Raw genomic sequence first — 23,752 nt, 5'->3', positions numbered from 1 at the left:
GGAACAGTAAAGATATTGACATTCCAAACTAACACCTATTTTTATAATCTACTCACTCAAAATAGGTGAATATTAAAATGCCACAGCACATTCAAGATAAGGGATAAAATTAAATTTCTGTTTTAAAAGGTTACCATTATAACAAATTCAGTGTAATATAACAGTTCTCTTTCTGTTGTATTATTTTACTCATCTCTAATACCTAGGAGTATAAAATTTACATAAATTTAAAAAAATAAAAGAAAAAGTTTTGTAAATGTGACTCCTAGGATAAAGGAGACCTACACTGTAAAGTAGAATTAGTACTGTAATAAAGAGTTTCCTTATTTTCTCCATCAAAGACAATATATCTTATGAGATTAAGAATAAATTGATTTCTGTGATGAGGAATATCAAAATGTTAGCTTCAAAAAAAATCTGAAGAAATCCAACTCAGTTATAAAACAGGGAAATGCACAAGGGAAGGAGACAAAGACTGGTAGGAATTTTCCAAGCTCTTGTCTGTTACACTGTTTCTTATAATGTGGAATGATTTATTATCTATCAATCTAGTCTCATTATAAAATAACAACATTTCAAAACTATCACAGTTTCATATTGATTCCCACCACTTTCAATGACCTAGAGCCAGAATATCTGAATAAAAATCATTGATCTAATCTTCACAAATTAACAATGTTTAATATTTCTTTTAAAATTATAAAGTATCAGTTACATAACAATTAACCAGATATCTACAGAAAATGGTTAAAGAAGGCAACAGAACCAGGATTCAAACCTAGAGCTATTTATATTCACAATCCTTGTTCTTAGCTCTATGCCACATAGCTTTCTTTCTCTACAATCTAATACACTGAAGCTTTGTACAGGGGCAGTATAAGCATAGCCAATGAGGTTTACCTGAGGTGTGATTATTGCTAATTGAAAACAAGTGCATTGATTTAACAGTGGTACACATCAATATCCAATGTTTCACTACCTTAAAAATGACAGTCGATCCTTCCACAGAGCTATATAAAATAAAAATGAACACAGGAATAGTATGACACATTAGATGCTCTCAGTCAATGGAATAACTACTAGAAATATAGAACTACAGACAATGCTTTTCAATTTTTGTTTAAAAAGACACTCAAAATCTCATGGAAGAAGGCATCTCTATTAAAATGCGAACGTCTACGTCAGCTTCAGACAACTTTCAAAATCTTTCCGTTGGAAAGATGAAAAGAGGACATTTTAAAATAGAACCACTGCCCAGTTAACCATTTATGAAAGCAAGTGAAATTTCAAAGAGAAGGACCCTCAAAAAAAGATATCTAGAAGATGATATCTGCATTGATGACACTTGGATTCTTACCCTCTGCATCTACAAGTGGTGGTTCTTGCCATCTCAGAGTTTTCACAGTACTGCATTACTGATAGGGGTGAGGTAAATGCACATGAAACCATCAACACTGAGAAAGTCTGTCACGATCCTCAGGATGTAGGAAAGCTGGCAACTTGGGTATTAAGAGTTATGAAGTTTCTTCACAATGCTCAAGGGCAAAAATGCCACATTCACTTACTTTCCTAAATAAACATTAAATGTGGCTCTGTTCCTGCCTGAATTATTTTGTGGAAAAATTAAATATCTGTTATTTTAAAGGCTCCTCTGCCTTTCTTCAGTAATTATAAAACCCTAGAAGTTTGGAATTCAGAGAAATGGAAGAGACTTTTGTTTCTGATATAGTGCTGCCATCTTTGAGATGGCCACCACGCAAGCCTTCCTGCGCCAGTTAAATCAAACGGCCCCACAGTTCTTGGCACTGCTTTCCCTGCAGAATGGTTACCAATTGTATTTACTGATTTAGTGCTTGAAAGCCACGTATTGATCACATGGACAAAAATAATAATAATTTTAACTTTCAGTTGCTGTATAGTTTTATGCATTTTTTAAATTATTATTTTAATTATTATTTGTTAAAAATAAAACTAAATTTATGTTTTGGTTTAATTTTTAACAAGTAATAATTGGGTAGATTTTGAAATGCAATTATTTTTAAAAGCATTCTTGGGAAATTGCATCTCAGTAAATTTTTTATTATAAATTCATGTATCCATAGATAAATCTTGCTTACTGTTAGAAGGTGACCATCAGATTCTATATTTCTATATTCTCATTTTTAGAGATTTAAGCTCTGAGAAATCTTATTCTCAGAAATAAGGAGATGAGAGAAGAGGCTTTTTTATAAGTCACTCAATTCTTTGAATTCCTTCCAAGAACTATGACAAAAATTGCAGAGTAATTTATCATAAAAACTGATTTATAGTCATGTGTCCACTGACAACTCAATTAGATATTTCTTCAATTTTTTGAAAGAATTCAATATAAAAACATAAAAAATTTATTTGTCAAAGGTTTTGTTACCTAGCTATTGGAGTCATCTACTTTTTAAAATAGAGATGAATGTTTTGAATTGTCCCCTTTGTTTTGCATCCTGGAGATTTCAACGCCCAAAGACAATGCATCAGAGTCAAGTTTAAGAAGGTTGAGAAGTACATTTCTCTTTTGAAAAATGAAACCTTGTGGGAGAAAGGTTTTTTTTTAAAGGAAAGAATGGAAAGAGGAGCAACAAGAATTAGGAAACAGTTATTTGAATCTGACACCTGAAAACTGGTTAAAATTATTTACCTCGTCAGAATGCTCTTCATAAAGTTTTCTCTTAATCCCAGGGGTTAGCAGACCTCAGATTGAAATTAGGAGCCTAAATGGCAAATAAAATCATTCAACCAACCAAGTCAGTTTTATTTTCTGTAAAGTAAAATCTCCAAATTCATTTTAAAATTCAATTTAATGTCTTTTGAAGTGTCCCTATAGCAATCATCTCAATTTAATGCATTTTGAAATGTCCTTATAACAATCATCTCAACTCTGAATTCTAATTTTAAGATAGATATGTAGATAGTCACATTAAGAGATAGTTACATCAATCTCTGGGTTACATCAATTGTAGTAACTGAACACAACACTGAAGACTTGACTAGTGGTGGAACTAGGTCCCATCTCACAGGTCACCCAGAAACAATTTCATAAAGGAAAGCCTATGGGGGGAAAGAAATACATAAGGGAAGCATTGCAGACCAAGGGAGATGGAGTCCTTCTGAAAGGTCAAGTAATTTTTGTCTTAATACATGATTTAATTTCTCTACCTTTTCTATACTTTGCAGACTATAAGGACAATCATTATTCAGAGCAGAGGACAACAATGCAAAATCATTAAAGTGATATGCTTGGGAAATAAGTCCTTCCATCACTTGATATGGTTAGTAGGTACTAAAAAAAACTCCCTTCTATTCTAATACTATTCTAATACTATCTCTATAAATGTCCATTTTCTCTCTGTTGTGCTCTCTCTAGCTCTTTTGTTTCTCTCTCTTTCTTCCTCAGGCTAGGATGCATGTTCCAGTTATAAGAATTAACTCAACAATCCAGGCAGATTGAGTGTTCTGAAGTAATAGCTTATCCAAAACGAGATTACCTTTCTTTTTTCCAAGGTAGAAACTATTAATTAAAAGTGTGTCACTTAAGACAGGTCTGACTGGACAAGATGAGAGTTTGAATCACTATCAGATATATGTTTGGTTGTATTTCATCCTTGAGGGAGAAAAAAAAAATCAGGTTAAGATTAATGCATCTTTGCTAATAATATGACATGTAAATCACAAAACAACCTCATAAGTAGTAATAACATGGGTTTAAATATACTGTGTCACCTTGGAGAAATAATGTTTTTATCATTATAGGGAACCCATAAGATAGTACAAAAATGGAAAAGGACAATAAATAAGCAAAACAGAAGCCTCTACTAATTTAGTAGCGACCACAAGTTTTCAACACAAAGGGGGCATTCTTTGGTAACATGGTTCAAAAGAATTTTTATTTAGGTAGAAAATAAAGGCTTCACATAATTAGGTGTATTTAGTTTAAGGGTTGTTGCAAAGTCTCCTTAATGGTGGTGAAAATAAACAAAACCTCCCAAATGAGAACAAGTAAAACATATTTATCAGAGTTTGATATAGCAAAAGAATAGCCACCAACACTTGCATTTCGCAGAGACTACATGGCAGGCAGGGAGTGGAAAAGGTTTATAGCGGAAAGAAAAGAAAACTTCACATGTGGCCTGATTGGAGTGTTGGCACAGGGAATCTGGGGGTGGGCTAACCAGAGTGGGGCATCCTGTGTGACTGTTTAGGACTCATAATTAGCTTTTTGTGGTTGGGCCTAAGTTGGAGCTGGAGGGCAAAGATCAGGGAAGCTGTCAGTTATCAACTAGTTCCTTACTATTTGGGGCTAAATGCTGTAGAGGTTGTGGTTTAAACTGATTGCTGCAGAGGTTCTGTGTCAGTGTTCTATTTTTACACATGAGATGGCCATTGTCCATTCATATAGTCACTGTTATATTATAAGGGCAGAAACTACTTCAGGGTTCCAGGTAATAAGGATTTAGTAAGTTGTACAGTGCTTAACCTCTACTTTCTGGATGTGGTGATTGGCCTAAAGAAGCGTTTTTCATTCAAGTTCAAGCTGCATGGAACATATTACTCCAACTCCGAGGAGGCTAAACTGGGAACCAGAGTCCTTCAGTAATGTATTTGAACTTGAAACGAAGAGAGAGCAAGACTCAATTGGGAAAGTAGGGAATGTACAACTTGGACTTGACAACAATTCCACCTCTACAGCTGTGCCAGAGACCAGTCTGAGAAATAAGGCTGAGAACCAGGGGAGGGTAGAGATGGGAAATCAGTAGGAATATATAAAAATGGAAAAGTCTATGTTTCTGAAACATAAAGTCAAGCAGTACCTCTGCCTTTCTTGAAATTTTGCACAAGAACTAGTTAATTCCCTTGTTTGCCAAAGTGTTTCTGTGTCATCTTTTGCAGTCTAATGAATCTTGATTATGTCTCGTTAAGAGTTTATGAAATTCCTGTTATGGATAAGGCCCTGTGGCCCACAGTGCTGTGTTCTCTGATATTTGGCTCTTTTCTCTTCGAGGCACATGGAGACTGTACTTCCGACACCACCAATTTCTTGCACTTAGGAAGAATCATGTGACTCTGGGGCGATGACATATTAGAAGTGACAGGTGTCACTTCTGAGCTTAGATATTTAAATGCTGAAGGAATTATTTCATCTCTTCTCTGTCATCTGATACTAGATATTATGGAAATGGCCTCATGTCACCTAAGTGACACTGGGTGATTGATCAGTAATGAAGCCAAAAGGTCACCAAACACGTAAGTGAAGACAGATTAGAGTTTGGACTTTATCCTGGGGGCATGCAATATTCAGCAGGTATTTTTGATTATATAGTCTGTTCAAAGCAATGTGCTAGTGACAATAGAAAGTAATTACACTCTTGTAAGCAGGGAGTTGACAAGGTCAAATGTGTGTTTGTGAAGGATCACCCTGGCTGCCTTGTGCAAAATAGTTTGGAGAGGAAAGTGAGTGCAAAGGAGAGACCAGTTAAAGAGCATGAGACAGAAGAAGTGGGTGTACTTCCCTTAACTACATTTTCATACAAAACAACCGAATATTCCCTGGGTTTTGATACGTGGAGGAGTGAAAGAGAAAAAGAATACAGGTCCCTAAAAATTAGGAAGTTTATAATTTAAAGAATAGCTATGTGCCAGCTGCTTATAATTTATTTTCATGCTTGAGAATGTCTTCCGTAAGCACATTCTGGCAAAGCATAAAATAAACTGAAATAGAATAAAACCTATTAGACGTTAGAATTGTAGCACCAGATAATCACATCACTACAAGATATGAATATACAAGTTTATATATACAAGCACATTAAGTTGAAAGAAACTTTAACTGAATTTCGGTAAATTAATCAATAAAACATGTTTTCGTATACAGCATTTTTTTTGGCATACTGAGCGTTCTTAATCTTTAAAGCACATGAGTATAATACCTCAGGAAAGACCTGTTCTCCACACATTTCCTGTATAAAGTACAGAAGAAATAATAAAGAGCCAGTGTGTCTTTCTCTGCAGTGTGATGATGGCGTACATAAATAAGCTTCTTTGTGCATAAAATAAAAGGCGTGGGACCAAAGTTTCTGATTTTTACAGTGTTTTATTCTTTCTTTAAAAAAATAGCCAGATCGAGGGGAAAGCCATTTAGGAGAAATAATTGTCTTCTAACAGCCAGCTTGCAGAAACTAAAACACATAGCAATGATGTAAAAAAAGTTGTTTTGACACTTTGGTAAATGAAAGTGTAAGATACATAGGAATATATTAGAGGTGCATGCATATCTGTGGCCCGTGAAAATTGCTGATTATAAAGGAGAGGGTTAATGATCTCTAATTGCGCTGTAATCTGAGTGCAGTGTAATAGTAATGAAGATAACAGATTCGTGTGTTAACATGAAAAATATTAGAGGGGTGGATGCACAATGTTTGGGATAATTAATTCTACCCTCCACTCCCTATAAACATATCCATATATAAACTGAATTAGATTCGAAAGAGAATCCAAAGAACAAAAGAAAATAGTCTCTGAACAAGCTTAATATTGTACGGGAGATTAAATTACTATTTTTGATGTTCTCTGTGACTATCTCATCTAGTTTCTATTGTGTTTGCTTTTTATTCTAAGGTGTTTTTTTTAATGAATTGAATAATGCATAAAAATCTGCAGACCTACGCAGAAAGTTTGGATGCAGTGCCATTTAGAGTTTTATCTCACAGCAAATCCTAATAGATTTCTGGTGGTATCTGTATCTATATCTATATCTATATATATGTTGTTGTTCTTGCTGTTTAGAGCTCTGAGTGTGTGTGTGTGTGTGTATATGTGTGTGTGCGTTAATCTTACTCTTTCCACTTCAAGGAAAAATATTAGACAATTGACATAGTAGATATTTTGCATCTAATGTCAACCAGCTTCTATTTAAACTAAAAGAGAAATCAAATTGCTTGTGAGAATGGTAGAACATGTTTTTTAAGAGCAAGCTACTAAGAAATAGATAAAGGCATTTAGAGGTGAATAATAGAACTGTAAATTAAGAAGTAGAAAATAAAACTATTCAACTCTGTTTCTAAAAGCAGATGATGCCCTTTTAACAGTTCTAAAACCCTTCAAAGCAGCAATGATCTCATTGTTTGTCTTATTATTCACTATCAACATTACTTAGATTACTGTTCTGCAAAATTATTTTGCTTGGGCGACTTTAACAAGTACCAGAAACTTACAGTTCACCTCTATAATTATCACAGCATTCCCGGGAATCATTAAAAAACAAACCAAAAAAAGTTAAACTTGAAACGTTGTTTGTGAAAGGACTTTAAATTTTATTTGCTTTTAATGCAAGGTATGGTGGTCTGTCTCTGCCTCTGTGTGTCCTCTGTACTTACCAATGTCAACAGTATGTCCAAATTTGTGGAGAGACCAGACACTGATACCACCTGGGCAAAACAAATAATGCTTAGTTATTCAAATTTACAGAAGAAAAGAAGCACATACATGTTCATGACAAAACGATGAATGTTTCAAGAACCTGGATACCAGTATCCTTGTCAGGGGAGCCCCCAAGGCAGATTGTAATTTCTGAGGAAGGGAGGGTTTCCTCACACCTCAGGAAGCTCCATACCCCAATCAAAGTGCATCTTTCCACTCCTGGCTTGAACGATTCTTCTTTTAGTCTTGTCTGGACGTATGCCAGAGACTAGCTTATCTAGGCCTGGTACACTTCATTTATCATGATTATGCAATTTGTCTAAAGGGTACAGTATAGGTCAGTGCTTTTAGGTGTAACAGAGGGTTTTATTAATCATCCTCAGCCCCTATGGGATAAGTAATTCTCCCTGAAGTTTATATGTGTACTTAGAGCTAGAACAGAACTTTGAAACTGGAATAAGGGTCACTTAGCCCGATGTCTTTGGAACTCATGAGATCAACTCTGAATGCTACATTGCACCCCTTGGAATAACTTTATACATTAGTAAGGTCATATTTTATCACCACCTGTTCCACTCCCATGCCTCTTTCTTTCATTCTGAATTTGAATAAAGGAAAATGTAGAGTTATTTGTTAGTCTCCTATAAAAGCTTGGGTAGCATTAGTTGCTTTAACACATGATCCTCAAGGTTAAATAAGATTAAAGGTTAAATTTGATTTCTTGATAGCATTGAAATGAAGATATTCCCGGTCAGTGGGTGGCTTTCTTCACATGATAGTTCAGGAACTCAAGGTCTCCTTCTTTCTTATAGCTCCAGTGATCTGTAGTGTCTTGGATCTCTCTATTTTCAAAAGACAAATGTGAAAAGAACTGGAGGATCAGGGAGAGATTTATATGGTCCAGCCCTGGAAGTGGTGCATGTTTATTTGGACTCAGTCATATGGGAATGTAGTCAAGCTATGTACCCAGGAGAAAGAATTTTAGTGAAGAGCTATGAACCTCTGCCTCAGCTTTTCAAATCCAGCTTTGTGGAATGTAGACCTAGTGGGAGACAATATAGACCTTATTCTTTATATTATATTGTGGAAAGGGGCTCACAATACAGTTTTTGTTGTCGTTATTAACATATGTGACTTTGCCTATTACAATGTCCCATATACTTGTAGGTTTCTTGGACCAATGATCTCCAAAATGGAGGTGGAATTGGGGGCGGGGGGAAGTGATTACAAACATATCCAGAAAAACTCAGACTTAAGTCTTCTAATAAAGTATGCTTACATGAATATGAAGAAGAGATGGTAAAAGGCCCTTAGGACCTATGAGACACTTTCTATAATCCATCTCCCTACCTGTGTTTACTATCCTTACCCATCTCTCTATATATCAATTTTATCTTATATTAGGTGTTCTCATATACAAAGAAATACTATAAAATGTTCAATTATCTAACAAAAATTATAGAACCTACAAAATATCTACATCTGATTAATATTTTATTTCCCATTAAAAATTAATCATATTATTTTATCAAGATTTATTAAATGAGTCAGTATTAATTCCATTTTTTTCCCTTTCTATTTGCCATCTTTCCCTAGTCATTGTTTACCATGCTTACCATGTTGTGTAGTGGCTAGAGTTCACTTTCCCAATATAGACTCTACTATTTATCAGTATTCTATAATTTCATTAAATATCATTCATGTAAATTATGAGCCTATAATTACAACTTGTTCTTTTCTGTTTGTTTATTAAAGCTAAAGGGTGATGCACAAATAACAGAGATCTAGATGATAATTTCCCAATTCTTCCTAAGTTTTTCTTTCCTGTTTTATATGTTATACATCATTTGTTACTAGGAATGTACTTTTGGGCACACCATAGGGAATGAATTTTATAAAAACAGTGCCCTCTTGGAGTTGAGTAATGTGAGAGACTTGTACATTGCTATAAGAAAATACACTAAAATGCAGTAGCTTATATAAAATTGTTAATTTCTCTTCACTTAGGTAGTCAACTGGTAAGAAGTATACTCTTATATAGCTGTCCTCCTAAAATATATATATTTTCATCCTTGGTCCTTCGATACTTAGGATATTGGCCACAGCTGCATGGCCAAAAATTGACAAATTTTTTCTGTAAGATCTCTATTCTCTTTTACTAATGACAAAAACTACAGTTCATCTGAGGAAAAAACGACAGTACTGAGATAGGAGGCTCATTTCCAATTGAACAAGTTTTTGATCCCACCCCTGGATTATTTTTACATTATGAATTAGCAAACCCAAACCAATGAGTTGTATAAAATATGGACAGAGCTATATTAACCTGGAGAATTTTAGCACGTATAAAATAACATATTAGTTCCTATTATAATGTCCCAACCTGTTCTATATGCCCAAAAGTGTGTCCAGATGCATAATTTTCTCACATGTGATTGTAAAATCTCTAGCTCTTGACTTCATCCAGTGACCCATCCAGCGAGAAGTTTGGAAATTAGCATTTAGTTGTATAAGAACTATATGAAATAACTGTGGCTGAACAGTCTTGCTGTAGACAGTGTAGCCTAAATGTATTTGCTGCAAAGGACCTGTCATTTCTTGCATGATATAAATCTAAAATTATTTATTTATTTTGCTGTTTAATAATACTTTTTTTAAAAAAATTCGAAATAAACCTTTGGCAGTAATGAGTTTAAAATGTGATTTTAATAAAAAATTACCTCAATGTTGATAAGAAGTCTGTAATTTGCAAAACCTGAGGGCTGTAGTGTTGTCACAAAGAAAAGACAGAAAAAGGAATGGCATGAGGCCCAGAGAAAAGATGTTTCCAACAGCCCCATGATTATATTCAGAGGACAGAGCATCTACTCCGAACAAAGGTAATATTGACTAGTTTCAGGAGACCCAGGAGAAGGAGTGCAATTTTCCCCAGACACCCCATCATAAAGCAATTTTGTGTTCAATGTTCACTTCACAGTTTCACAAAGATCATTACCATGATCAGAATTCCAAGGATCTCTGCCCTCCATGGGGGATGGTTCTTACCCCTTAGATCTACTGAGAAACTTAAGAGACAGAGAAGAGAGGGAGAGTAAGATACAATTAAACTCCTTTGTTTAGAGGAGCCTAGGTTCTGACTTTGATTTTGCTGCTAAAATAGCCCTGGGGAAAAATTTCTTGAAAGAATAAAAATGATCAATTTCAGTTTCAAATTTTGTAACTCACAGTAAATCTATTTTCTTTGCTCACTTCTGGTATTTTTCACAATCAAGGTATAAAACACATTAATGTTTTATCACAAATAATGACTGTGAGATTATGTTTGAGTTTGGGGATTTCAAAGTCATTTTATAAGAATTAGTTCAGTTATTACACATTTTGTCTGGAAAGTCTAAGTAATATCATTAAAAGGCCAGTTTAATTGCTTTGAAAAAACATGTTTGATATGATATTCAGTCTTTCCGACTTCACATTTCATTCTCTGTACATCATCTTCTGCAATGACCCACTTCTTTTTTTCTGAATTCCTTCCCTTAGATTCCAGAGCATCAAGACTTTGACCCTTTAAAATCTATGGGTAGCATGTAATTACCTATACATTCATGAAAATATATTAAATGTCTAATTGGAATCTAACTTAATCTTGAAAACACATATAAGCCCTATCAGCAATAGGTTCTGAATTTAGAGGACAAGAGTAAAACAAGCAAACAAACACTGACTAAGAGGTTCTTGTTAGTCCTAGAATTATGGCAGAGATCAGGAATGCTGAGGGCCAAAGAAAGCTTGAGAAAAGTGATTTTTGAACTGAGTCTTGAAGGCTGATGAGATTATGGTCAGGCAGTTATGAAAACCACCCTATTATGTTGAACTGCTCCCTTAACTCCTGGGTTATAAATGCTGTTTTTTACTACCTCCAACATTTCCATTCCAGCTATAATAGGTACATACTAATAGCATGCAAAATGCAAAGGAAAAGGGTCCACGATGTCTTAGAGTTGAGAATTAGGCATGTAAGACTTGAGGGAGAGATCAATGAATAGAATATTTTCCACCAATCTGACATTTTTTATGTTTTAGGAAAAGTTGGATATACTTTGCCACAACTATCGGTGGGTCATTTGAAAAGGTAAGCGAAGGCAATTAAATATTGTTTATGTGACAGCTCCCAAGTATGCAGGCAATATACCTGCCAGTTCTTCTCCTGTCTGGCGGAAGTGTTCAATAGGGACTTGGTTATGGGGAATGGCATAACTTACATGGGTTCTTAGGAGAGCTCCACAGTCTAAGTACTACTCTGTTGGCTTCCCTTTAAATTGATTTCTCTTACATCAAAATAATGTAAATATGGGGAACTACTCTCAAAGTTAGAAGGTACTTGCAACTCTCTTCTTGGATCCTGTACAGTGAGTGGAGTTCTCAGGGGAGCTATGAAAGTAGCCTGTGGTACTCCTTAAGGGAACATATCAGACTAAATCTTACAATTTCAAGAAATATATTGTTAAATGGATAGTAAATCAGAAACTTTGCTAAAGCTACTTGATAGCTCCATTAAAAGTGAAGAGGATTTTTAAAAAATATGTATTCTAAATAATCATGCAGGGAGTCAGTGGTATTTCTTTAAAAATAATCATGGGCATTAGAACTGTTAGATCCCAAATTGAAAGAATTTTAATCTATATGGAAATAGATGGAACACAAATGCTGCACGCTACTTTCATTATCATTGGTACATATCACTAAAAGAAATAAAACATCACATTAAAACAATTCACAGAATATTAAATGGGGGTTTAATAATTGCTATTTTTTAATGTAGAGGAAGAGAAATGCTTAATAATTAGTCAAAATTTTAGTGATGAACTAAAGGGTGAAAAATCAAGGACAGACAGAATTTATGGCTTATATAAAATAATAAAGGGCAGAAGTTTTTTTGGTAGTGCCTTGTTTATTTCCTTTATCAGTGCATTTTAAATGAAATTATTAAAAATAAGGCTTATAACTGAGATTGTTTTCAAAACCTAATTATACCAGAAATATAATTGGTAACAGAGAAATTGAACGTATAAAGAGTGAATTCTGTGAATATAGAGAGGGTGAATTCTATACTGTTTTGTTATTAATACTGAGGAAATAATGGACATTTTCTGTGATGATTTGGCTAGACAAGAAAGTGTCATCATTTTGAAAATGTATACACATTGTTTATAGAAGCCTAGAATATAAAGACAGCGGCCTCAATATATATCTGATTGCAATGAACCATAAAATCCAGTAGTAACCTTGTTAAAAAGCCTGTGGATTCAATTCAGTTTTGCTAGATTGTGAGTCAAGTAGTAAGGGAGAGAGATTTTGTTAAATATTCCTTAAGATAAAATAAAACATTGTTACCTCATAAAACACTGTATTTAGTTTCATTCCCTTTTTTTTTTTTTTTTTTTTTTTTTTTTTTTTTTTGCGGTACGCGGGCCTCTCACTGTTGTGCCCTCCCTCTCCCGTTGCGGAGCACAGGCTCAGCGGCCATGGGTCACGGGCCTAGCCACTCCGCAGCATGTGGGATCTTCCCGGACCGGGGCACGAACCCGTGTCCCCTGCATCGGCAGGCGGACTCTCAACCACTGTGCCACCAGGGAAGCCCCCATTTTTATAATAAAACACGTGATGTGTTTCCTTTCACAGATAAAATCTAATGAATGACAATGAAAAGGTATTAACTTGAGTCACGGTAAAAGTAGAAGTGCCATGGATACTATATTACCTGAATTAAAAGAATTCCAATTTGTTTATTTTTGTGTGCCTATATATATAGTGAATTTTTAATATAGCAAGAAAATGGAACCATTTATTTACACTGGCTCATCAGAGGAGTTAAGCTAAGGATCTGAGATGTAATAGATAAAAAGTTTTCCAAAAGTTAGGAATTATAAAATAGTTGAATGACTTTCATCTGAAAACGTTTCAAAATAACTTGTAAAGACCGAGAATGAATTTCAACTCACGATCTATTGAATGGAGTAAAGCCAATATGAAAGTTAAAGAAGAAACCTGTTTCCCCTTCTTAGCATTAGATCATGAATTATTGCAAACTGAATCTTGATTATCAATTATTGATCAAAAATACTGAAGATCCAGAGTTCGTATATTATCAAGTTATTTGGATGTTATGAATATCTTCACAATGAAAAGATTACTTACGTTATTTATGTGAACTTAAATATTCTTCCACATAAATAATGTATTCTCTCAGTGAAGAACAGTGAACTACTGCTTTTGGTTACATGTATGAATTAAAGCTTAAGAAATTTTCATGAAACACTGTAGTATGTAACAATGCAACATTATATAATTTCTGTTCTTTCTTTGTCTTTCAGTTTAACTATCATTGTGTATTTTCCTTTACTGATTATATTATTTTATCAACTAAATGACCTAGTTTATTGAAACCTAGAAGAATATTGAACAACTGTTAACCTTTCTTAACCTCTCTAGGTCATTTCACATGCATTAGCTTCTAGCCTATTTGTTTCTGCATACTCTACATATTTAATATCTATGATTTTCCTTCTCATAATATTTGTTCACTCATCCACATCATTAATAATGTTATTAAGTGAGGACAAACCCAACACTGGTACTCCCTTCCACCTTGAAACATCCTGCTGATGTAGAGGTTGTGTGTGATTGAATTCTTGTTAGTTCTTTAAGGATTATTAATGTGGAATTAGCCTTTCAACAATAGAAATCTTTAGTACATATTTAAGAAAAACTGGATTAATGCACAACAGGGAAATGGTTTTCAAAATAGTACCTGAAAAAAGCAGGTTTGGGTCTAGAGTGGGCACACTGCAGGAGGGTTAGTTTTTTAAATGAGGGGAAAGAATACTAGTGAAAGCTGAAGCAAGAGGGACAAAAACAAAACAAAACAAAACCCTCTGTCTTTGCAGATTTATTAAGAATCACTTCTGAGGCATTTTCAGTTTTTTAGGCTCTAAAATGATGCTTTTCTTGAGCTTTGTTTAAATTGATAATAGTTCAGTTTCAAGTACAGGAATAGGAATCTTTCATTTGAAAGAGATATTTTAATTTACAATCTACTTTCTAACAGGAAATCAATTTTCCCATCATTGAAGTCAGTATATACGATTTGTAAGCAAAATTTTTTAAATTTTAGTTTATTTTTCTATTCTTCTTAAATTTGGTCTATTTAAAGTTGCTTAGGTTATGTTTTTCATACTAATAGTGCAATGGAAACAGGTTAAACAAGGGATTTTACTTTTTCTGCATTTAAATTAAAATGAAGACAAAAGTCTGGCATTTATTTTTAGGGAATATGATAAGCTTCATAAAACACAGTCTATTTTAATAAAAATATTTTCCCCAAGCAACAAGAATAAGCAAGGAATAATATACACTCTTTAAATATAATGGAAAACAAAGGCACAAACTTTAAGAGATTATCTTATTTTTCTTTCTAGCAAGAATTTTTCAAAAAACATCCATTAGTCTAAAAAGGGTACTATTTACAAAAAATCAATTTCCCTATATTTTGTGATTAAATTATCCTCTACTCTTTCTAGCCATTTGCTAAGCATGCAAAACTGACAAAACAGAACAGTAATAGGACATGAATAACTCAAAACAAATCAACTACGTAGCAACTAAGAAATAATAACATCTAATGACAGAAACCACTACTCAACTGACAGTTAAAAAGGAAACTAAGGGAAACTATGTTTTAAATAAAAGGAGTATTCATACAAATACATATGTATTTTTATGTTTTTTATGAAAATGATCAAATTGAAGAATTTGGTTAGTAACTTATTGATTAAAATATACTATGTTTTCCATTTCACTTTGTTTCAAGGTTTCATCCAGCTATAAGCCTTATAATTAAAATCTAGTTTTCCATGCCAGTATGCCACTTTTCTGCAAAAGTGTGTGTTCCTCTTTTTTAAACAGATTTATCTGCTTGGTTTTTATAGATAAATGTTATAAAGAAGAAGAAATATTTTGAAGAATCAAGATTGAGAGACATGAGGGATTTATACATAGTATTTATATCAATGATCTACCATTCAAAATTATAAACTCAGCCTTTTTTTTTAATTGAAAGTTCTCTACTTACAATGTATTGTATAATGTACTGAGGTAAGTTTCATTCACTACCATAAGTTAAATTCATTATGATGCATATTGTAATTCCTACATAAAATACAGATTTGTAAAAAAAAACAACACACAAAACAAAACCCAGCTATGAATAATAAGACAGTAGTGGATATTAAATAGAATTATAAAGATAATTACTACAAATGAAGAGAGAAAAAGAATAATAGAAGAAAAATTGGATGGGGTAAAAAGAAAATAACAAGATGATAGACTTTACTCCATTCATATCTATAAATACATTAAATTCTAATAGTATAAGCAGAGCATTTCAAAGTCAGAAGTTGTCATGTTGTATTAAAAGAAAGAACCAGCTATATGTTATTTTAAGAAACATAATTTTAAAATATATAGCAAAATAAAAGAATAGAATGTAATAAAAGGATGGAAACATTAGTCAAAATAAAACTAGCAACCAATCACCCAAGGACAAAGCAAACTCTAAAAGGAGCTTTCTTTGACTTATAAGAAATTAGTGAGCTCTATATTTACTCCGAAAATTTCCTTGATGACTCTTCTTTGCAGCAGAAAGGACCTGAGAGTGGGATGACCTGCCCTTCTGGCAAGGGAAGAATTTCTCTTTGTGCCAATTTAAGAGGAAGGGGAAGAGGAGGGGGAAGAGAGAGGGGGATGGTGAGATGTTTACTTATTACCACTACCACAAATGATGATACACGGACCTCCCCTGGGCATCCCCACGTCTTCCCTAACTCCCACCAGTAGCTAGCATGAGATGCTGGGAGTGAGTCACCAGAGGAGGGACCGATTTGTGCAGGACGAATGCAGAACAGAACAGGTGGTGGGTCTGTGCAGAAGCAGAGAGAAACAGGAGGAAGTGGTCTCTAGAATTCTCAGAAATCAAGGGGAGAATTTTGGGTTATCATAGCTCATGGTTCTGGAGATCCATCCACATTGAAACAAATCCCTGGGAAGGGGGCAGGGAGACACCAGCCCATGTTTGGGTTATGTCAATTGTTAAGTTCATGGTTATTTTGAAGCATGGTAGGCAGGTAAATTATATATAGTAAGGGATCTGACCCAGTCTAGGGGTGGAGATCAGAAAAGGCTTTAGCCAAAATGCAATGAAGGGAGTAAGAGCTGAAGCAGGGCAGGGCCAGGGAGAGGTGATCAAAGCAGAGAGGGCACATGCGGATTCCAGTGCAGTGGAGGTAGGAAGAGAAAGGTCCATTCTAAGAACTCTGAACATAAACACAGAAACGTACAGCTTGCCTTTCTGCCTACATACATCTCCTCCCGTTGTATAAATCAGGTTAGATGGAAGGACAGACACATCTGTCCTCAAGCTGGGGGTTATGTTAATAAAAGATGAAATAGATTTCAGAATAAGGAAAATTATCAATAGGGATAAAAGTATATATTTCATAATTATAAAGTGGTCAATTCATTGGAAATATACTTCGATTCTAAATGTGTATGCATCTAACAATAATCCATAAAATGCAATAAGAAAAACCTGTTAGACATGAAAAAAGACATAGAAAACTCCACAATTATAATAGAAAAATTCAAAACACTTCTCTCAGTAATTGACAAAAATGTAGAACAAATATCTGTAATTAAGTAAATTTGGACAATATTCTCAAATAACTTATCTAATCAAAATTTATACAGTATTCCAGCTAACAGCAGAGTACATATTATTTTAAAGTTCACATAAAAGTTTTTCCAAGATAATTCTGATAATTCTAATTTTATGGCTCACATTCTGAGCCATAAAACAAACCTAAGATAAATAAATAAATAGAAATATTTAAAATCATACAAAGGGTATTCCCTGACCATAGTGATATCAAAATAGAAAAAAATAAGACAAATACTGAGAAAATATTCAAATGTTTAGAAATTAATAAAGAACTTTTAAATATAGTAATGCATAGGTTCAAGAAGAAATCCAGCAGGACATTTGAAATTGTTGTGAATTAAATAAATGTTAAACCACAACATGTAGAAATGCATGGGCTGAAGCTAAATCTATAATCACATAAGAATTTTAAGATCAAATGCTCATATTAAAAGAGTAAAAATATTGCAAATCAATGTTTTAATTATCCACCTACAGAACCTATGAAAACAAGTTCAAATAGAAGTGAAAGCAAGGGTATGTAGCCAAAAGAATTTGAAGCAAGATCTCAAAGAGATATTTGCATATCCCCATCTTCTTCTTATTGAATGAAATTGTTTCATTAGCTGATTTTTCTTGTTCTTTTAGCCCAATGACCTTTTTGCTCAACAAAATTCCCAGGCTTACTCCTGCCTCAGAGGCTTTGTACTGCTACTTCCTTTTATTTAAAGATTGCACCCACATATTCATTCTGCTAACAACATTCCCAACTCCATATTCAGGGTTATCACGTTAATATCTTGAAATCGGCCATGGTGGGAGTATTGGAAATCAGCAAAGACTATACATTAATGCTTTGTTATTTGGAACACTAGTTTACAACACCCCTGCCTAGTAACTATCACTTAGCCTCGTTTATCAAATCACTTGTGAAGATACAGAATTACATTGCTTATTTTTTTAAATCAGGGCATGTATTTTTTAAAACCTTCTTTATTTAAATAAATCTTTGGGATAATTTTATGTGTATCCCAAGCAGGCCAAAACAATAGAGTGTAGCATTTAACAGCTAATTGTGAGGTGACAGGGATGACCTCTTGTGGAGACATATTGGAGTTCTCAGAGCAATGAGATTCAAATTGGATCATAGATTAAACAATTTTTAAAACACCTCTCAAGAGGAGGTGAATTTTCCTATATTGCTTTTGGCCTTAAAATATGCATTAAGCTTTAGCTTTCTGGCTTTTGTTATTGTTTTTCATAAATGTAGCTCTAAAAATGGCAAACTCTTGATCAACATACTAGGGTGTTTGAGGTCATATTTTAATTGCTTACCCCGGTTAATTTCTTGAATCCTTAGTGTCTGAAATCTTGATGTTGTAATAAAGTCACACGTCTAATGATTTAAACAACTCAAGTTTTAAATAGAAATTTCTTTTAATTTTATATTTTTTTCTAATGCTGATAAAGTAATTGCTGGAAAATCGTGTTCCAAAAATATCATTCAGTCCAGTTTCCTGATTGAAACTATTGTAAAAGGGAAATTTTCTTAGTTGTGTCAATGTAAAAAGTAGTCTTCCCACACACAATGATGGACATTCATTCCATTTTCCTGAGATAGCTAATTTATACTAATGTAACCCAAGAATAAAATCTTATGTAGAATACATACAAGCAGCACATGAAATATGTGGTATGCTGAGACAGACAGACACTCCTATAAGACATTGATTTACTGCTGGGAAAATGTCTATTTGGTATTTAGTTACACAGAGCTGAACATAACTGATTATTTGGCTAACTGTACAAGTTTTGGTGTCAGTAAAAGTGGAATTTCAAACCGTATCTTACTAACAGCATGATTTGGGGCAAGACGATAATCTTTGAGTTATGGTTTCCTCATTAGAAAACCAGGGATCACAGTAGTAATTTAGGGTATTTTTGTGAAGTTTATATTATTGAATGAAGCATTTTATAAACTTGCCAGGAAGCTCTTCAGCCCTTAAAAAATAGTACTTATGTGTGATCTTACTTTCTGAAATAAAAAACTTAAAGACACAACTTTTGATTATTTTTTTGTATTAATTTGATGGGAACAAATTAGCTATCATTTCATTTGAATTACAGCACATGCTAACTTAAAAGTTTCAGGCCTCATAATAATTAGAATTTAATTCAAAAAGGCATTCTTAAAATTTGATGAAAAGCAATAATAATAGTATTTATTTAAAGGAAAGGCATATGTTTTAATCCTCTGTGATAAAGGCTCATAAACTTGTAGTTGTATTTTTTTTCACTTTCAAGGTTTTCATATAACAAAGCATCAGAAACCAAAGCACCCACATAGCATGAATATGAATAGAAAACAGCTTTCCTGAACAAGTACAAGCTTTGCAATTTAATTGTGTTTACAATGATGAGTGCACACAAAGAAAAATCAATTTGTGGGAGTTTATTTCATTGGTATTGAAATTGTACCTTTCCTGATAAGCTAGGCACAAAGGTCTAGTTAATCTTCTAAGTTCATTAAATTATTCTTTTGCTGTATTCTGTGGTGTTACTTAGTTTTATACGGGTTTGCTAATTAGATGTTCAAAATCGTTTATCCAAACTAAGAATGTTAACTTCCAATATTACCAAAAAAACTTCTCATTTATTATAAAGTCACAATAAAAAGGCATAAAATGAATATAAATATCCCATTTATTTAAGGTTCTTCTGAAATCATTCTGAAAGTATTAAAAGAATAGGCTGAAAACGTGGGTTTATTACATTGGTTATTTTCTCTACCAAATTAATACCATTAAAGCTTGCCCAGTATGCTTTCAGAAATAAGTAAAAATATATATTTAACCTTAACTATATTGCAGGAAATCTGGAAGGAAACAGAACACTTTCATTGTACTCAGCCAAACAAGACAAAATACTGCCTACATGCCTCCAAATTGATCAATCAATCATCGGTCAAGAGAGGTGCCTGCCATGCATTTCCTCCCTACCGCACAAATGCTTCCACCATCACCTTGGTTGTGCCTTGTGCCTTGAGTGTACCCCCCACCCCTCTGGAGGAAGCTCTTCATCTTTCCCATGCCTCACATATCAGAATCCAGGGTTTTTATGGTTTGAATGACTTAACGTTTTGTTGACATTCTTCTTCTCTCCACATAAAGACACATGTTTTGTGAAAGAGAAATTTTACACAAGACACTTGTTAGAAACAGCAAGAAAGACCTTATTTGTGTCTATTGCAATATGGGAAAGACTATTGCAATAGGAGAGAGAAGTTGAATTCAACTCTAGGTAGAGTAAAGACAGCTGGGGATGTACAGCCAAAGTGCAGAAGAGAGTGAGGGGCTCAGTGCAAGAAAATTAATTAGATATCAAGGGTAGAGGCATTCCTGCTAAAATGGATTTTTGCTAAAGTCAGGCCAAGGTCAGATATCAAGGTTGAGGGAATTCTAGATAAATTGGCTTACCAAGACTCGTTGCTAAAACTGGACTTGAAAAGAAGGCCCAGAGGGTCCTGTCTAAACTTTGGTCAAGGCGGGAGTCTTTCTCCGATTCAGGGTTTTCTGGTCTAAGTGGTTACAGTGCTGGAGACCTTATTAAGACACATGCATTCTAGAAGACTATTCATAAACCCTACTAAGATTCATGAGCCTTCTAGGCTCCAAATTAATATCATCCAAATTAAAATTGTATTACTTGCTTCTCTTAACACAAATGAGACTTAACTTTTTGTACTTTTATCACAAAGAGGAAATAAAATGTCTAGTGCAACTCTTCCCATGATGACTAAAATGTTAAAATATGTTGCAAACACTCTAGTGGCAGTATTTGGTTTTTAAACTATGCTTATGATTTCTAAAAATTGAATATATTTTAATATAGTACATTAATATATAATGTATATTAATTATATATTATATTAATTACATTATATAGGTATATAAACATATATGCACATATATAAACATAAATTTTATATATATATATATATATGCTTTATTAAGTGAGCTCTACATCCTGAGTTTTATTATTTCAATTAAAAAAAATTGTTGGCCACATTGTATCAGTACATTCCTCATTATGTTGTAATGACCAATTTGAAATATTCAAATGAAATATATTGATGCCTTTTCTCTTTATCTGATATTTTTAAATGAGGACTAAATAATTATATATTTAAATATTACAATTATCCTGGATGTGACAAGACACAGATGTGATAATTCAGCTTGCTACAGTGTTCTATTGGTGACTTGAATAACTTCAGTAATATGGCTTTTGCTACATAATTTTTGTAAATGTTGAAAACTCTTGGAAGTTTTTAGTTTAAAAAAGGTACATTGTTTCTTTAATTTACACAGTAATTGCATTCTTGAAAATTTTACTTTATATCAAAATTTTACTTTATATCAAAATCTCAAAGTGTTTACATGTAAAATATTTAGTATCTTGACTAGATAATTACAGATTATCACCCATGTGGCTATCCACTGTAACATTTGATGGGGAGCACTTTTTGCAATGTAGCCTTACTGGACATCTGGCATTGCTTGCTGCCATGTGTGAAATGCCATTAGTACCTTCCAGTCATTTTGACAATGAAACACCCAGATATTTCTAAACAGAGAAAGCTGGTACCATCATTCTTGAGGACCTATACCTCAGGAAGGCATATAAAGATTTCAATAAGATGTTAGACAACTACAAAAAAACCATAAAAATAAATTCAATTATTCTGTATATACTAAGATCCAAGTATAAACTATATTATAGCTGCAGATATTTAGTATGACATTTAAACGTTCAGTTGATATTTTCATTTTCTATCTAGGTGTTTTATCTACTGCCAGGCTCTTTTCTGACTCTTTTCATAATAACTCATGAAAAAACTTTTGTTAGGCTCTTACTCATTGATTTTCTCTATCAATGTGTGATAGTTAAAATAAGAAAGGAGGTATGAGGGAAAATAGCATAGTTGTACATATATTTTATGGTAGGTATGGTAGTAAGCTCTATTTCATATAAATTTTCTCATTAAATCTATAGTAAAATCTTATGTTTTGTATTTTTTGTGAAAAATGTGAGGTCGATAGGGGTTAACTAACTCAAGAGCTTTCAGTTGTAAGATAAATAATGTGAATTTTCATACTTTTTGACATGAAACTTTTAACTTACGTTTTGCCACACACCTGAATATATTTCAGTAGATATAAATAAGTACACTTAAATCACTATTTTGATCTTAAAATAAAAATTACTTACATGTAAAATATAAATGTACACAAGCTATTAATTTATTCTTTTTGAAGATTATTTTCAATTTTAAAGGTAACACAGCACATTTTATAAATCCTCCCACAATTAGTACTCAAATTTTAAATTAAAAGATTTTAATGAACTAACAACAATAATAAAAATATCCTACCATTTACCAAGACCATATTTAATTTATAATTCATATACCTAAATAATGTGTTTTATGGAAATTAATTCTAATATAGTATGAATATTTATATAAGTAGACTTAATATAGGCCTATGTGCAATTTCTAATTACTATCTTTACTAACTTTCATTTTGATTGCTTTCAAAAATTATATAAAATCAAATTATATATAGTAACATTCAATTATTAAAACTCTGTAGAAATTGTCTTGATAGTTCATTTTTTTTGGTCACAAGTTTACCATAAAATCTACATACAATCAGTCATCCTCCAATGTAATATATATGCTCCTAAAAATAATTCTGCCTTGCAAAATTGTGCAATAAAAAACACAGAACTCATGGGAAGAATGACACACACAGAAACTTGGTCAGTGACACTGAAAAAAATATAAGTCCATAAAAAATATGGTAGTATAGTTTTACACATAGTAAAAGGTTCATGCATAAATATTACATTGAGTATGGCAATTTACCTTCAAACTTATGAAATTTGCTTGCAGAAGTAGATATTGGAGGGGTTACAGCCTATGAGTTATTATGAAGTCATAAAAGGAGGGTTCTCTGTAATTGGAAAGAAAACTGTAAGACCTGAGGTGGATAAACATGGCTCACGGCAAGTACATAGTTAACTGAGGTAGCTGGTAGATACCTGAGGTATGCCCATGTTTACATTTTGTGTGTTTCTAAGTATACAACTCATCTGGGTGCATTTTCCTACATTCAACTAGCATTTCGTTAGATCAAAATCTCACATAAAGACCCATTTTCATATTATGTCTTAACTGTTCCCAAATATATCCACGCTGTTGGAACAAATTCATATTTTCAAAACAGGTATTGTAATAGAGCTACTGTAGTTAAAACTATTTTTATTTTGTTTCAGTGACTAAAATTTTCATTTCATATTATTTAACTTTTAAATATGTTTTGTCTACCAATAATTTTTAAGGAAAGAAATATTTTCAAATTGATTTGTTGGTGCAAACATTTCAGAGACTAAATCAATGCATCTTATTTCAATAATTAACAATAGAATATATCTTTCTTAAAAACAGAGTGGTTAGAATCGCACGCTCGGCTTCCCAAGGCACCACTTTCC

The 23,752-nt window shown here is 33.1% G+C and overlaps 1 pseudogene; it reads left to right on the top strand.

Annotated features, from left to right (window-relative positions):
* The first annotated feature begins 857 nt into the window (after nt 1-857).
* LOC117203867 (uncharacterized) lies at nt 858-990 on the top strand (annotated as a pseudogene).
* Nucleotides 991-23,752: the final 22,762 nt, after the last annotated feature.

This window comes from Orcinus orca, chromosome 3, assembly GCF_937001465.1.
Source record: "Orcinus orca chromosome 3, mOrcOrc1.1, whole genome shotgun sequence".
Lineage (NCBI taxonomy): Eukaryota > Metazoa > Chordata > Mammalia > Artiodactyla > Delphinidae > Orcinus > Orcinus orca.
The sequence above is the reverse complement of the archived record's forward strand: the minus strand, read 5'-3'. Positions and strand labels throughout refer to the sequence as shown.